Below are 18,114 nucleotides of genomic sequence, written 5' to 3'. Positions count from 1 at the left end.
TGTAGGACCTCACCTTTAATCTCTATCTGCTTTTAAGCATGCCTCCAGCAAGGCATGTACTGTGTCATATCTGAAGTTTGAAAAGCTGCTGAGAATCCTGTTATGTGGTTTTCATAAACTCATTTGAAATTCAAATTTAAATTGAATAACTGGTTTAGAGAAAAAAATCATTATTCTGCGGCGCATTGTGTGGCAATAACTATGTGACAAATTTCAAGTTACAAAGTGTAAACATTTTTGCTTGAGAACTCTGAGAAAGTGCTCATATTTTCTAACAGTCAAAGTGTTTCTTTTACCACCATCTGACTTGGAACCAGTTAATGGAATTTGTTCAACACATTCTGGGTAAAAATTGGATCTGAGCAGATACCAAACTCTAAAAGTGCATCTCTCATAACCTAGAGGTAGTCCTGAAACAGGTTCTTTCACAATCTGCCCTCCAGCTTTCTCCAACCAGGTCAAATGTTAATTATTTTAAAGCTGCGCAGTGGCATACAAGGGAAGGGAGCAAGTGTGTGCAAATGGCAGGAGCTTGTTACCTGAGATACTAGGATGGGAAGCCAAACCCTCGAATATTGTTGGTGTTCGTTCCTGATTTTGCCACTGACTGATCGTATGTTTTTGAATAATTCATTTAAACATAACAAATTAGAAAGCTTTTAAGGATTTAAGGATTTTAAGGATTGATAGGTAAAGGCTTTTAATAATCCTTTGATGGAAATTTTCAGTCAGCGCATGCACATCCAAAGTGAAGACTCATCAGGGATTTGGCAATGCCAGATGAGATGCACGTGAAGGAAAGCAATGCTAAATAAATAGTTCTGCAACCAATACACATTCAGTTATGCTGGATTATTTCCTCATTCTAGAAAGCCAACCTTTTATTACAAAACTACAACATATAAGTGATGTCATTTTATTTCCTGAAAATTCCCTTCAAGTTCCAAGAAAGAAAAACTATTTGTGTAGTGAAAATGGATGTGGGAAAAATGCTTTATTCTGGAGAGACGTTTTAAGTAATGGGAAAGAAAAGGGGTCAAATGATTTTCTTCTAGTTGCATTTAATTTCCCACAGAATACTTTGTAGACAAATGACTGGGGCCATAACCTTAATTGTTCAAAACTATTAAGCAAATTAATCTGTGAATTTACTTAGAAGTACATCAGGTTCTCTCTTACAGTACTGGGCTTTGAAAGTTCACAATAGGTTTCACATGAGAAGCATGAGACTGGTGCTGGCAGTCAGTTTATTTGCTTAGGTTGGGACAGGAGCAAGAAGAGAAACACTGCAAATGTTTACTCTGCATAAAATAATTTAATCACATCCATTAAGTCTGTGAGACTGGATCAAATCACAGACACCTGTAGCGTTGGTGAATTGCTAGTTATTCTCTGCAAAATTATGGGGAAACATTAATGACTAACACTTTATTAATTCTGTTAATTTAATAATTAAAAAAAATTTTAAAAGGTCAATAAGGATTACTGCCTGTAACACCTAGAGGGAAATTAGATTTAAATTGTTTTGTGTGATTCATGCTTCTTTCATTAAAGTTCTCGATCTACTGTAAAATCTGTACAGGTATAAAAGCTGTGGGTGATCATTTAATACATCAGCAGAGTACCTCAGATAGCAATTTATACAGGAAAGCCATCATAGCATGCATTCCCTGAGAGATCGCACTGCGCTCTCAGCCTGGGAAGTGCAGACAATTCAATAGGTGGCCCCACACCTGGCCAAGAAAGGAGCTTGATGAGCAAATCCCTGTCCTTCACTGTTACATCTTTTAGGAGTGTCAGTTCCATTATGCTGAATTTTTCTGCTGTTAAAATGTCACTCTTAAAAATACTATTTTGTGAAAATCATTTAATTCTGACCTTTGAAAGCACACATCCTCTCCCTCCTGAGATTCTGGGGCTTTTTGGTTTTCCCTTTGGTGTAACTATGACCAGAATTACATTTAAAAACAAAAAAACCCCAACCACAAAAGACAGAAAGAACAAGACAGACAACATCTTTCCCCCCCGCCCCCTCATACCTTTTTCCTTGGAGGAATAGAAAGACTCAGAAGAGATACATTTCTCTATGGAGATGGGAGGGTGCGAAGGTTTGTTTTCTGACTTTGAAATTCAAAGAAGTGTACACACTTTCTTTGCTCTAACAGTAAAAACAAGTGGAGGCATGCATCAGTATGTATAAGACTCAGTAAAAAGTAGTAAATTCATTGTCTGCACCATCTTAAAACAATTTGTGTATAAAGGTCAAATTCTCTAAATAATTCTGCTAAGAAAAGTGTTTGGGTTTAGAAACACCAAGCACCACTGACTGGGAAGAAAGCAGACTTGTCTTTATATTTTGTAGTCCAGTGGTCAGAGCCATCATGAGGTGAAATTCAGATTCATCGTTTCTTGTGTTTTCAATGATTTTGAACCCACTTTGGCTATAACCACAATATGTGTCCCACCATTGCTTCTGTGACAGCAGTTTTATTAATACACTGCATGCTTGAATAGGAATCTCTAGCATAGTGGATGGGACATTACATCAGCTCCGTCTATATGTAATAACTTCATTTACAAAATGAATTTGATCTGTTTGCATGTAATTTCCCCCCCTCCAGTCCTATAGGATATGTCCCTTGGACAAAATACCCTAGGTGAATAGCACTCTGGAATACTTGTGTTCTTCTTTGACTTTATCAGTGTTTGTAAAGCTGGTTGGGTCATCGGGACACAATTTGGGCATAGATAAGGGCACATGTGAAGGCTTCAGAAGCAGTACTGCAAAGCTGGAAAGAACCTAATTTAGTTCTCAGAGCTCCGTTGCAATTTGTTGGATCTGAAATGCAATTTGGATCAGAAATTAATAAACGTGGAAACTTGTGAGAGAATCAAGCTAGACTTCTATCAGCATGTAGTTACCTCCAAGAAGAGATCTGGGTTCCACAGAGGAGCAGTAGGCATTCTGTGTTTGTGTCTTACTGAGTCCATTAAAAAAAATCATAGGTTATAGCTAAAATTTGCAGTCTTTTTTCTGCTTATCTTGCAATTTGAGCCACAAAGTAGCTAATTTTTAACTTGCTACAGTAAATAAGCTTGCTGACTAATTTTGCTTTTAACGATCCCTTTAGGCTCTCAGAAACAGGCATTTGACCTGCTGAATCTTTGTGACTGGAGAAGATAAATACTACAGGCAAGTTTTAAGGGCTCAGTCGTGTAGGGCTTTCTGCTATATTGTGATCCAGGCAAGTGGTCTGCAAGTCATTGTTGAGAGTTAGAGATAATCTTTTTTTCTTGAAACCTAAGAATGGAGGTTTCAGCACTGTTTCTCTTTCCATTTTGGGTTCCCTTTTCCTCTTCATGTATTTTAACACAGTCTCTTTTCCTTTTTTTTTTTTTTTTTCATTCCTTCCTCAGTCTCTGCACTGTGTTTCATGGGTAACAGAATTACTTTAATACTTCTCTTCTTTTGTTAAACATGATGTGAACTGAGTACTACTTGAATCTGAAATGACCTTTGAAGAATAACAAGCCAGTAAGTTTGAAATGGGCCTAAAAGGATCCTCTTGGAGATGATCCAGAGTTTTATCATCTGAATCCCAACTACTGCTTCTTTTACAGTATCACAAACTACAGCGCCAGAACATCATAGAATGACAATGAGATAAGTAATTGGGCCAGTCTAATCTGACTGTTGTATGATTACATATATAAAAATTGAATTTAAATATTTGCATAAAATAAAAAATAGGTAAGACAATACCGTGCCTGAAACTGCCTTTGCAAAACCACTGAAGAACTTCTCCATGTTCCCAACAAACTAAATTAAGCTGCTCCCAGCAATAAAATTGGATTGATATTTTTATATCTTAATCTGAGGCTACTTCCAGGTACAGGCCTTAGGCCTGCCTGCAAAATAACAAAAAGCAATAATACTTTGTTCCTATGTATTCCAGAGGCTTTTGAAGGCTTTATGAATGTTCATTTTAATAATACTAGAACATTTTTGCAAAGGGTAAAAATAGAAATAAAAGTCGCATTCCCTTCTTGGTAGGTCCTCTTCCACATCTCACAGTTCATGCCTAGCCTCTGTATACTTCATCTCTGTAAAGGTGGGACAAGTGGAAACATCTCTATATACTTTTTGCATAGTGCTCTTTTGCTGAGTGGTCTGGTGTTTGAAGGCAGAGTAACCAAGTGGTGCAGGAGAAGGAAGGGAAGGGATGCATCACCTTCCCCTGCTTGTAAGGATACCAGGGAAAATAAAGTAATATTGATTGGAGCTACAACTCTTCTTCAGCACCCTAAGGATTATTCTGTTTTTCAGGGAAAAAAAACTTAAAGAAAAGCGAGCAGATTTATAAAGCTGTGTGGTGGCAGTGATCTTCCACTCCTCCTTCAGGATCTACAAAAAGCTGGGACCAACTCGTCCTGTGGAAAGGCAAGGCATGTACCAGCCTCGTCTGAACCACTAAAAGAAACCAGGCGTTTCCTTCTCATGAGAACACAGTGCACTTCCTCTAATGAGGTAATTGTTCTGTGCATGTCCATTTGTGGAACTGTTGCATTCGATTTTCTTTCTAGGGGGAGGGGTGACTTAAAGAGTTTAGCTAGACCACATAAGCTTTTGCATGAAATTCCATAGTTACTCCAGAAGAAAATCATGAAATCCAGGTCAAGATACCTGTGTATTATTCTACTGATGCTACAAAGGGGTGTTTGACATATTTATGGGTCTCAAAAATTTGACCATGAAACTACGTGATCTCAAATTTCTATTTTCATAGTTGAATGCAGCCAAGCTAATATGGTTTTATAATTTAACATCTTCATATTTAAGTGAAAGGGACTAAGACATCAGTTAACAGATAATGTCCGTAATGTACAACTTTTGTACTATAAATAAGGGGGAAACAGTAGCCTTGTCCAACCTTGCCATTAAGGATTTAGCTCTGAAACTGTGAAAAAAATGGAAATATTACTGAAACATTACATGAGGTTGCAGTTTATTTATTTAATGAAAAAATATTGCATATTGCCTTGCTTCTCTGTCTCTCTTATGGAGTGCTACTGAAATGGAATATGCATGCAGCTGTGATCAGACCCAGATTAGAATATGGAACACCAGGCTACTATGTGAAGGGAAAGTGATAAAAATGGAGAAGACACACATACTGTGAAAGTGAAGAATAACTGGGAATATGAAGACATATACAAAATCTTTAGAGCGGCTGTTAGAATGCCCCCCGTTTTCCCAAGGTAATTAAAGCCTGACTGCCGTTACTCAGTTGTACTTGTGACCATTTCCAGCCTAGTAATTACAGTGGGGTTCTTCATTGAATAACATACAATGTTTTCTCTTAAATTACAAGTAGAGGTTAGGTTCTCCCTTTTACAAGAATGTTTAAGCCAAACAGTAAGAGTACTCGGGCTGAAAAGTGTAAAGTCACCTTACACTGAAGAAAACCAGGTATAGTTTATTTTTGTTCTGATCATTAAAAACAGGACAAAGAATGACAAATTGAAACTAGTTTTTCGAACAGTGTAAGACCTGATGGCAGGAAGTGAAATTTTGTTGTACCCAAGCAATTATACTCAGGTCTAGAGAAAAGAAAATCAGTCCTTTTGTCTGTAGTCTTACTGTAGATTTTCAGCACTGGGTGAAATTCAGAATTTTTATACCTACAGAAAATGGACCAGCCTTAGCAGCAGGTTTGTCTTGCCCTTACTAATGGCCTTTGGTTTGCTGGACAGAAGTGTCTGATTTTTTTTTTATACCGGACAAGCATGTAGGGAACAAATAAATATGACAGAGTTCTCCCCCAATCCCCAGTGTCGCCTTGGGGGTACTGTAGTTTAGTGTTAAGCAGCGCTCATTATTTAAATAATTCTGAAGCACCTGTCACAAAGCACTTATGTGCAGAACATTAATTCTATAACTAGAAAAATCTAAATTAATGGACCAGTCTAAGTCCTCAGCACTGAGACCCTTCCATGCTGCACAGGTGGTTGGAACTGTTGGGAATGGGTAAAAGATTCCTAATGAAGTGTAAAACAGTGGCAAAAAGGTTTCTCTCAAGCAGAGAGACTCCTCTGGATGCTTTTAGACCAAGAATAATTTCAAGTGGTGACAATGAAGTTCTCTAATTTTCAGGCTGCTGGAAAAGGTGACTGTCTCTAGCACATTAGGCTTGTTGTGGCTTCCCTTTTGTTGCCATTACGTTTTGACAGGTAGGGAGGAGTCAGGACACATTGAATACCAAGGTTTTGCTACCTTGAAGGAATATTTTTATGTTATGATTTGATGAGAAATCTATTTAGAATTCAGAAAAATTAGGAGTTTCTAGTGCAGGCAGGTTAATAATTATCAGAGGAAACAGTTTCTGAGAAAGGAAGGGGATGCTTCCTCTCAGGTATCTAGCAGATCCTACTCTTGATTGCCTTCAAAAGCAATCATCTGCACTTTTTCATAATCATAGAAACATCTATGTTTTAAGGGACCTTTGGGGGTCATCTATTCCAATCTCCTTTTCAAAGTAGATCAAATTAGATTGAGCTGCTCAGGGTCTTGTTGAGTTTTTAGTATCTCCAAGGACGAAGATTTCACAGCCTCTCTGGGCAACCTGTGTCAGTGTTGGACAACCCCGAGATGAAGTAGGTTTTCCTGTCTCTAGTCAGAATTCCCCGTGTTCCAGCTTGTATCTCTTGCTTCTCCTCCTATCATCGTGCACCTCTGAAAAGAGTCTGGCTCCACTGTCTCCATAACCTCCCAGTAGGTGGTTGGAGAGAGCAGCAATATCCCTCTGTCTTTCCTTCAGGCTGAACCAGCCCAGTTCCCTCAGCCTCTCCCCTTCCACCACGTGTGCCGTCCCTCTGACCGTCCTGGTGGCTCTCTGCTGGGTGCACTCCAGTGTGCCAGTGTCCTTCTTGTACTGGGGAGCTCAGAGCTGGGCACAGCACCCCAGAAGGGGTCTCAGGAGCGCTGAGCAGAGCAGGAGGAAAACGCTTGCCTTGGCTTGCTGGCCACGCTCTTGCTAATGCAGCCCAGGATGCCTTTGGCTGCCTTTGCCACAGGCGCATTCCTGGCTCATATTCAACTTGTTGTCCACCAAGAACCCCAGGTCCTCTTCTGCAAAGCTGTGTTGTAGCTGGTCAGTCCCCAGCATGTACTGGACCCTGGGCTTATTGCTCTCCAGGTGCTGGCTGTTTGCCTTTGTTGAGGTTCATGAGGTTCCTTGTGGCCCATTTCTACAGCCTGTTGAGGTTCCTCTGAATAGCAGGCCTGCCCTCCAGCACACCAACCACTCTCCCCAATTTGTTGTTGTTCATGAACCTCCTGAGTGTGCACCTCTGTCCTATTGTTCAGGTTATTAATAAAGAAATTAAACAGTATTACCTCTCGTATCGATCCCTCAGGCATGCAGTGGGTAACCAGCTGCCAGTTGAACTTTGTACAGTTGACCACAACCCCCTGACCCTGATGAGCAAGCCAATATTCCACCCACCTTATCATCCATCTTAAAAGTACATATCTCACTGTTTTTGCTATAAAGATACTGTGGAAGACTGTATCAAAAGCATTTTACTTTCTAGGAATGCTTACATTTCACTATTTTAATTTTCTACTCTACCTCTCCACTCTCTTCTCTGTTCTTTCTGTGTAGAGCAATCCCTTTTAACTACTGCAAATGAACTGTCCATCAGAGTCCTGACACTGAACAGAAATGCCTAATTTTGCCCTTGTTTTCTTGAGTCAGTGGGTATGGGCACTTCCAGATGGAAATCAATTTGTCAAATCACAATTAACTCCAAGAAAGTTTTCCTTGTTTTCCTTTCCTGGTAAGCAGATGGGCTTGTATTTCTTTTTTCTTTTTTTTTTGACCCTTGCTATGTCCCTTAACCCTTCTGATTTTATCCCTGTGTGTTAATCCTTTATATTGATTCCTTCATACTTAGGGAGGGATGTCTGTGCCTTGCATGATTTAATCCTCATGTTGTTGAAAAATTCTTGGTAGAGCCACAGTGATTTCTTATCTTTGCTTTCTGACTTGCATCAGAGAGGTTTCCTGTTCTCCATTTATAGCCCTTTTCAGTCACTGCTACCTTCCTGGCAGACTTCTGTCATTTAAATTAAGTTTCCAGAAGATTCCACCTCCAGATCCTTGAGTGTGTTACAGTTTGGTTTATATTCTTCTAATCCTTTGACTCCTTCCTCTACTTAAAATAATGAACTCTTCTCATTCGTTTTCACTAAGCTTGCTTCCCACCTTTATGTTTTCAGTCATTTTCTGGTGAAAATCAAATTGAAAATAGCCACTTCACCAGTAGCTTCTTCTAGCTTGCTTGGTTGGAGGAGGAGGAGGTTGGAGAGGGGACAGGGCAAGGGAGAAATCATTGCCATAAGAACTTCCTGGAATAACTGTGCCTGTACTAGGAGATTTCAGCATGCCTGAGAGTACCGGTGACCTTTAGAGCATGATCCTCTATGCTAACAAACTGTTAAACTGTGCCCTGGTATGAGCTTGGCCCTTCCAGCTAGTGCTTTCCCCAAATACCTCTTGGGGGCAGTTTGGCAGATCATCATTCTGGGGATCATTACCAATAGGCAGTTTGCACGCAGACACTGATTTGGAAGCTAAGAGATTTTACCTAGTTACATACTACTTTGCCTTGATGCAAAGGAAAATTCTTGGATGAGTTTCATGCACTGGTATATTAGATTGCTGTACCCTGCACATTTGCTTTTCCAATAGATTTGATGACTCCATGTATCATTAGGTCTGTCTTTTGTAGGCTTCTGCTGACGGTTTGAAAAATCCCTCATCCTCGGGATAAATACTTTGCAGATTTCTGTGGTTAAACAAGCGTGCATCTCATCTCTTCTTGAGCTTCACAGACAGTATATACATTTTTGACATGAACCTTACCAGTATTTCCAGTGTCTTGCATTTTTGCTCCTTAGTCAACAGAACGCATCTATACCTTTCCCAGTCAAAAGGACCTTTTAACCATTACAGCCCTGACTTCTGCTTTTACCTGTTCCTAGTGGTAATGGTGGCCATGATTTGACTAGGCTTAATGAAGTTTATCTCTTCCTACCCATAGCTAAGAAGCCTTAGTTAACTAATGATCAAAACAGGTTCCAAGACACAACACTGGAAGTAACTTAAGATCTTCTGATGATTATAATACTGATATCTCAAAGGGGGACTGAGAGTCCACAACACCTCAGAGCTTAGTTGAACAGCACTCGATTAATGTTTAACAGTTTAAGTATTTGAAATTATGCATTCTGTGCAGTTTTAAATATTGATCTTGTTGACTTTTCACTGGGAAAAGAAGAAAAGTTATTGAAAATGGTACTTTTAAATGTCACAGTGTTTCAGATGTGGTAAATCTGTGAACAGAGTTCTACAGAGAGACATGTCAGGTTAAACAGATGCAACTGAACTTTATCACCAAGTAACGATCTTCTTCAAACTGGCACAGAAGGATTTCATAGCACTGTACTGAGTATGGGTCTTATTCCTCCATATAGCGAGTCAGATCAAGAGCTGGCTCACAGTTTCTTTCACAGCAAGTCAGTGAAATGCAGTTTTGAGAGAGCTGGCAGAAAGGGTTTGGAGCGCTAAAAGGAAGCATAAGGGGAAGGCTGGCAAATGTCAGTGATGTTCTGGAGCCTGGGAAAGCTGGTCAGGCCATGGGATTTAGGAAGTTTTGGGGTGTTAACATGTTGGGAATGGACAGAGGGAGAAGATTTAGGTGAAGATGAGTGAGATCTCAGAGTGTTGTAGAGACTTCGGAAGGCCCATTGAGAAGCAGGGGGAAGAAACCCTCTCTCTCCCCTCCACCCTATTTTTAGCTGTTCCCTCACACTTGTGACCCCTTCCTTCTTTCTCAGTCCCCCAGTATACAAGATTCATCAGTACCACCAGAACAGCAGGGGAAGCAGAGGTCTGTGCAAGCAGGAGGTGAGGATTCAGGCTATATATGCTGCTGTAACGGCTGTCTGTTTTATACAATTGTACATTTTAAGCAGCAAATGTCCTTTTTGCTTTTCTAACAAAGCCAAATGTTATGTTGTTGCTACTAGATTGCCAAGGCTACTGATACAGAATATTTGCTTATGGAAATAATTTAACTTCACCTTTCCTACCGAGAGAGAAACCTTGCCCCTTTGTTAGCACTGGAGTATCCAGTGGCAAAAGCTGTGCTGCGATTGTGTCCATGGGTATAATGATAGAAGTTATGGAGATCTGTGGAGGTTCCAATATAGCTACTCAAGAGAAATATAGGAACAACATCGATAAAAGGGCAAAGCATGGATATTTTACTCTTTTACTTCTTGAAGAACCCAGGAGATCTCTGTTACCATGGATTTCATCTTGGCAAGAAATGGCTTGAGGTTTTTCGTTCATTTCTTTTTAACCACATACATACCTTATTTTCCTCTTCCTTTGAGAGATGGTTCTATAAAGATGAGTAGGAGACAAGCTTATAGAACTTGCAGCAGGAAAATTAGAAGATTTGAAGATTTTTAAAAGGTTTAAAGATTTTAAAGATTTGAAAATACAGAGCCCTCTTTTGATATAAATAATACATGAACCCTGGAGAATCAGTTGATGAAAATGGACCTTGAACACAAGGCAACAAGTATATACACATACACAACTTTAACCTTCATCCAGATCATAAAACTCCTCAACTGATGCATTATTATGTATTTTATTTATGAGTAATTTTATTCATTGATACGCTTCATAGAATATTAGAGCAGAACTTCATGAATAATTTGATGTCAGGATACAATACATGATCAGAAGACAAATCCATGTAGTACTTTTAGGATCTGTTGTTATTATACCATTATGGTGAAACAAAACTGCTAGAAATTTATAATGTTTTAAAATAATTTCAGAAAGAAATATGCACCGACATATTGTACTTCAGTATTTATTCCTCTCTGCTTTGCCTCATAATAGAAGTGAACATTAATGTGTGGATGGTTTGAAGCAGGTTTGTATACATATACATTCCCCCCCCCCCCTTATAATTCTCTTTTCCTTTTTCTTTTTCTCTTTTTTTTTTCTGGTAAAGGCTGCAGATTTTTTACCATGTTGAAGTATCTAAAGTCTTTGCAAGACGCATTGATGTAGAAATGTTTTTTGGACCTATATGACCAATGCCTTCAGCTTTTGCAAAGTCAAACTTACATATATATACTTGAAAATTTCTAGTTCTTTCCAATCTTGGAGGAAACCTTTAGAGTGTGAAGCAACTGTACTCAGTTGTACCATTGCCAAGCTGTGTGGGAATAGCTGCTGTATTTTTAAGTCTGTTTTAATAATTTCTTTTTGATCAGGTATTAATTTTTTTTAAATAATCCGTGTCTCATAGCAATTGTGATATAACATTCAACACTTAAGTAGGTCTACTTTAAAATAGACATCTTCTCTACATATATTTCATCCTTGCAAATCAATGACCCTTTCACTAAGGAGGTTAGCAGTCCAACTGGCAGTCTCAGCGGGCCCATGGCAGTTCCTACTTTACATAGCTTGGGAATGCAAGCACCACAGCAGTCAGTGCTTCTATATTGATCTCTCTCTCTGCTTCCTTCCTTCCATTTTGTGATAAGTCTGCACCTGATCATAGGGGATGAAAGGATTTATTTTTAATGAGAATGAAGCTAATAAACACAAGCCACTGTAATTTCTCCCTGGAGTACGAATGAAGTAAAACGCAGTGTGTCTGATCCTGAACTTAACTAATAAAGCTATCATTGAAATCAGCCTGGAATAATCAAAAAGAACTTAATATTAGTGACGTAGTTTTCATTTGGTTTGATTTGTATATGAAGACACGCAACAGGAAGAAACATTTTGAAGGTGGAGTGATTTATGGTGGATTAGGGGTACCAAGTCTTGTTATGTTTCATGTAATTTTTATTTCTTGGTACTTGTTATGCCGATGCTAGTGAAACTTGATTTGCATGCCTGTCTTTATCTAGTGAAGAAAATACTTCTAACATCAGTTTTGAATAAAACACACAACTTGTACAGCTGTCTTAAATAATAACGCTATGGTGGAGTTGATTCAGCATTCTTCAAAATATTTATGGAAAAATACTTTTCCACTCTTTGCCAAAGCCTTAGTTAGAATTTCAATAATAACTCTAAATACTTATCATAGTATTTAGAATACATAGGTAGGTAAAAAGTATTTTCCATGGGTTTTTTTTCCCAAATATTACAAAAAGCTTTAAAGAAGCTTCAATAGAGGACTTTTTTGAATATCGAAGAAAATCACTGTATTTGAATTTGGTGTATCTCTATTATTTTTGTGATTATAGCAATGTTGTAGGGATACTTAATAATTTCAGATTCAGCAAAAAATATTTTTCTCATTTTTATTTCTGCTCTACTTTGTTAATCTTTTTATATTTTTGTCTGGTGTTATATGAAGACCCTATGCCCATTTCTTAAATAACTAGCAGCATTTACAGCAATTATACTGTGGGAACAGGAAGGGGAAGGGAAGTTTTGACTCAGTAATAGATGGGTTCTTTTTCAGTCCTGGTTTGTTTTTAGAGCGTACTTCAGATCTCTTCCTTTCAGTGTGCTTGGTTTTTTTATCAAGAGGTAGCTGATAATTAATGGTCCACTTGCAGATCTTGTCCTGATATGGAATATTCACTCAGATGTGGAAGCAAGGAAGTCTTCTTGGGTCTCACTGCATAACCACAGCCAGAGGAACCATAAGACAGCTCTTAAAAGCTTCCCTTAGTGAGTTTTACCCAAAGCTGATGGAAAGTCTATGTAATCTGAATACATGATCTTGCCTTTGCAGTAGAAGTAGTACAATAATGTTAGTAGAATGAGCATCACAGACATCACAGCAATCTACCCTGCGACTTTCAAAATAGACTAGGGGCTGTCTGCTTTCAGGAAGACTTTTCTTTAGTTTGGCTTGGGACTCTGGATTTCTGTGCCGTCAGAACACAGGAACATAACAACATGAGAAAGGCTACACTGAGTCAGACCAAATCTGACAGAGATATCTGACATTCTGCCTCTGACTAGAGCCGAAAGCAAATACCTGTGGTGGTGAAAGTATGATGTGAAAGAGTGCAGTCTCAGATTGTGATCTCTTTCCTTCCCTTGTTTGCTTCTCTTTCCTTATCTTTTGCCAGACAAAAATGTCCATGCAGAATGGTTTTCTTTTGGAAAATGTGATTTGACAGAATTGAGACACAGCATGGTGATGTGTTGATTTAGAAGAAGATTAGAATGGAGAATAAGCAGACAGGCTTGCAGGCTAAGCTGGAGTCCTATGGCAGCCCAGACTTAGAAACAAGATGCATAAAAGACAAGCTAAAACTTTCCAAATTAGTCTGAAGAGAATGCACAAGGTTTAGTCTTGCAAAAGAAACTGAAATCTTTGATCTTTTATCTTGAACTAGGCTATTTTTAAAGGCGTAGAAAACAGTTTTCTGGAGAGTCTTGGTCTTTTGCCTCTGATACCTGGATGGATGATATATAATGATCTGCTCTCTCCTTCCACCTTAGCCTGGCACTGATGCTTCTTTCTCCAATATGGCAGTCCCTAGAGCTTGCGTTCTGCAAAGCAACAGCAATCCTGTTCATATACAGACTTACAAAGAAATAATTAGTTCCAAGATTAGTCTGCTGTCTTGCCTTTATTTACTCATGCAAGTGGTAACACAGAAGATGCTGAAGGCTGGCAGTTCACTAACTGGGGGAATCAGAGGTAAAAGCCCTGGTGCTAGAGGTGAGATGCAGTTTTCAAGGATGAAGATTATGAGCTAATGTTCCTTTGGAGTTCAAGTGGGCAAAACCATGGCAGAAAGGAAAAAAACAGTGAAAAGGAATTAAAGAAAGAAGTATTACAGAAACTGGAAGTTCTGTAAACACTTGAAAAAAAGGAAGGAGTTAAAACAGCATAAGATTATTTTCCTAGAAAAAGTTGAGAAATGATCTAGTAGTAACTAAATCTTTGTGCAAAAATTAAAATGTTTCGTGATTCACTGGGAAACCCAAATTGAAGGGTCACAGTCTAAACCGCTAGGACAAAACAAGGGGAATCAGATTGCTTCCTATTAAGTAAATGACTTCCTTCAGCTTGGAGCTTCCTAACAGGGATAAGCTGCAACAGAAACTTAGGGATCTGAGACCTCATCTTGAGAAGAAATCAAATGTGTAACAAAGCTGGCTGGACAAGATTTTAATACATGACAACTCCTGAAGGTTTAGAATTTTTTTCTTCTCCATGGGAACCCACTGCTGATTCCCCATGAGACACCACTTCAACAGTCAGTCAAGGTCAATTTATCATTTACTACAGAAGAAAAAAATGGAAATGAAAAAAGATGTTTTAACTTACCTGATCTTCAAAACACTTCCATAATGGATATAAATGCTCATAGTTATAGTCCAAGAGAAGCGTTGACGTATGAACACAGAGTCATGACTGTATGATGACTTAATATGGAAAAAGTCTCAATGATGAAGCATTATATTATTGTGAAACCAATAAAAAGTCCTGGCAGTGACAAAATCTAGAATAATAGTAGCATTACAGAAAATAAGATTTATAAAGGATCTTAAGAAGTCACCTAGTCTGGCCCTTTCCTCCATAGCAATACCTACACTACCTACAAAAATACTTTCAGTAGACCATTTTTGCTACTGTTATGTCACAGAAGATTCATGCTCAGGACAAACCACATGTCCCAGAGAGTACCTTTTTAGATAAAAGAATCCTGAAAGGTACTTTGTAAGCTGTCTGGGAAAATTGCAGCATTATGAGGTGACATATACACATAAGTTTGGTAACCTGTCATAACTACAAGAATAATGAAATGATTGCTTACTGCAGTTGAAACATAGCCATCAAAGCTCAGACTGGAAAACTAGTCATGAGTTTCCCAGGTTTCTCAGCATCAAAGACATTTTCTGTTGCTCAGTTAAAGGTAGCTTAAGAGAAAATCTGATCGAGAAGAAGAGAACATCGCTATGGAGATAAGAAGGGGGCTAAGAACAGTCTAGGCCATTGATGTGAAAATGTCCTGATAACTAAGCATAGAGTGAACAGTTAAATTTACGTAACTTGCAGTTTGAAAAGCCTTTCTTTTCTCTCCATTGATCATGGATTGTATAATGTGCCACTTGTTAGATGATGATTAGAGCTGAGAAAGGTGTGTTTATGATGTGCATTAGGAGAAATTTATGAAAGCTGTTTGGCTTAGCATCTTCCTTCAGAGTAAATGTACGAACAGCAATAAGCTTTTTTACAGAATAAAGTAGGTGAGGCAGCGGGATCTGTATCTACTGACAAAAGTGGAGCTAAGTGATCAAAGAGATTGCAATAGCAGCTGAACAGTATATCATAGAGCTGTGGCTCTGAAAGAGAAGCAGCAGCTGAAATATTCAGTATTCAGAAAATATCCAGAGGTAACATCAGAAACAATCACAGAAACCATAGAGCAAAGCAGGGAAGCAATGGGGATTTGGAAGACAGCTGGGAGGGAGATGACTATGTGGAAGCTGGGAACATCCAGGGCAATTTGGGAGCAGTGGGTGGCCAAGATCATGAAGAATGTGCTAAGTTATTGGGTGGTAGGAACAACTACAGGGGTCTTATGACAAAACTTATGCTTTCTCAGTAGCATTATTAATTTAACAAATTTTTATGTTTTTATACCTGCAGAATAGAACAAGCTTTGGAAGAAGCACATCAGCATTTGAAGACAATGGAATCACAGGTCTCAAAATGCAGAGATAATACGTTTGGACAGATGTGACTGTAATGCTGTCAGCTGCTGCTATTCCATATCAAGGCCTCTAATAATTGCTGTTTATTCTTTAAGCCGAAGCCCTTGGAGATAAGTTATTAGAGGCAAATATTAGCGTTCATTTTTTTTTAAGGGAGATTCTGAGAAAATCTTGAAATCATGACCCAAATGTGCACTAACAGTTAAAAATACACACAACAAATAAAAATAGCCTGCAACTGTATTTTAAATCTCAGATTTTTCATGAATCAACTCTGTTGAGACCAGAGCCATGATTTGCTAACATTTGACAATTAAATGCTGTAGCTGAGGGCACAAATTGGTCAATGGAGTCTTTTGCAAATTATGACTGTGAAAGGAAGGAATGAAATAGCTTGATATTCAGATTGTATTTCCGGAGACCCAACAGGGATTTTGTCAGTTCTTTTAGAAGGCTGGGTTTTTTTCCCCAACAGATATTCCCCCATAAAGATATTTTGTAATTTGGAAGGAAGAAAAAAAAAAATGGTCAGAATTCATTGTGATACAAAAACTACAAAAGCCCTGGCTTACTTGGAGTGTCTTTATTTCAGGGTGTAACAATTTTTAGTATGGGAACTGTAAGGAGAATCAGAGTGAGCTATATGGTCAGATTTGCAAAACTGTGCACTGCAATGAAACCAAGAGGGGCGAAAATTTTTCAGTTTTATGTAAATCAGAGTCTCTTGGTAGTCCAATTTCTGCTTCTGATATTTTAAAGCCTCTTGTTTTTCCTTTGCTCTCATACCTATTTGCTGGAAGGGCTTTCTGGTGCAGGAGCAGAATTACATATGCTTTCTCAGGTCCAGCTGACTAGTGGTTGTTGCAGTCTTCGTCCTGGCTAAACTGACCAATACTTACTGACATCTAGCTACCAGGAAACAGCATTTTCTTGTTCTTTGCTGATTATTACATCCTGCAGCAGGCAAGACTGTTTCTACCCACAATGTGATGATAAAAGGAAGAAAGCAATTTCCTGTTGAAAGTTTTACTTTCTGCTGTTAGGCAGGTAGTTCCCTTATTGTTTGCATTTAATCAAAAGAAAAAGAGGGGAAATAATAGTGATTTTTTTCTCTTTAGAAAAGTGCAAATCTTCAAGTGGTGATGACACAAACTTTTGAATTCCGGTCCGCTATTTTAGTCTATCACAACCAAAGGAAAGATAATTGTAGTCTGCGGGTCAATTGGCACTATTTCTTTTGTATGTCAGCCTCCACAACTGGTTTTAATGACTGCAGTTTCTATATTGTAGCTACAGGATAGACACTAATTAGCTGTTGGGCACAAAAGTCTTAGTGGGCTGAAAAGAATTGTCTGGGTATCCTGCTAAGCCAGCAAATAGAGGAATATATACTAAACTGCATGTGAGGACACGAGTTTTAACTGGATACCTTGGGAAATAAAGAGAGCAGGTCAAGACATTGACCAAGTGAGCTAGCTCATTGCAGGGTTCAGTGCTGCCAAACATATATATAAAAACTCTTGGCAGCTCAAGCTGTTTTCTTGTCTTCCGCAGACCACTTCAAAAGTTCTGGTGTTGTTTTGAGTGTACAGTGAAGTATGGTTTTCCTTTATTACATTATTTTGAAGTTAAATTACCCTTTTCTGCCTAGCACTGCTTTTAGTTCTGATAATCCTCAGCAACTTTTGTTTTTCACAGATCTGAAACCTGCAGTCACAGAAGCTAAAAGATTTTAGAATAACCGATATTAAAAATCATAACGAAACCAGGCAAAACTCGGAGTGGCAAGTAACTCAGAACAAAATGTAGCCTACAAAATTAGTTGTTGAAGAAGATGTATGAACTGGACGAAAGACAAGGCTGACTTTCAGATGCTATTATGAGCCTACAGTGCTGACAGTTAAACCCATTTCTTTTTAATTGCATAAGGAGAAAATACAAAGAGGGCAAAAGGGTGAGTGGGCCATAAACCAGTCCTCATGGCTTGAGGTATTGGCAATGTATCAAACACTGGAATAGATTCTGAAGTTATGCTGTGGTAACTCACAATACTTATTGTTCCCATTCTTGTCCATAAGCTGCGTCCCCTGTTTATATTGCCTCTGCAATGATGCAATACTTAGCAAGAAGTGTCCGTGATCTGTGGAAGTATTTGGCTGGATGGCTTAGACCATGGAGAATGGGAATGCTAGCAACCCAAACTATCAAGCCCTAGCTTCCCAATCCAAACCATTTATTACTCAGCTGTTTATTAAAACATTCAGTTTGGGACATAACTTGTTCTTTTTGGCTTTTTTTTTTTTTGATGGAGAAAGTTCCT

General features: G+C 38.6%; 1 long non-coding RNA gene across 1 annotated transcript; it reads left to right on the top strand.

Moving 5' to 3' along the window:
• The first annotated feature begins 4,039 nt into the window (after positions 1-4,039).
• Positions 4,040-16,037, top strand: LOC128135230 (uncharacterized). The gene is made up of 2 exons (XR_008233014.1): positions 4,040-4,528; positions 15,730-16,037. It is a non-coding gene; the product is annotated as an uncharacterized LOC128135230 (long non-coding RNA).
• Positions 16,038-18,114: the final 2,077 nt, after the last annotated feature.

This window comes from Harpia harpyja, chromosome 22, assembly GCF_026419915.1.
Source record: "Harpia harpyja isolate bHarHar1 chromosome 22, bHarHar1 primary haplotype, whole genome shotgun sequence".
In the NCBI taxonomy this organism is placed as follows: domain Eukaryota; kingdom Metazoa; phylum Chordata; class Aves; order Accipitriformes; family Accipitridae; genus Harpia; species Harpia harpyja.
This window is presented reverse-complemented; position numbering and strand designations above follow the sequence as displayed.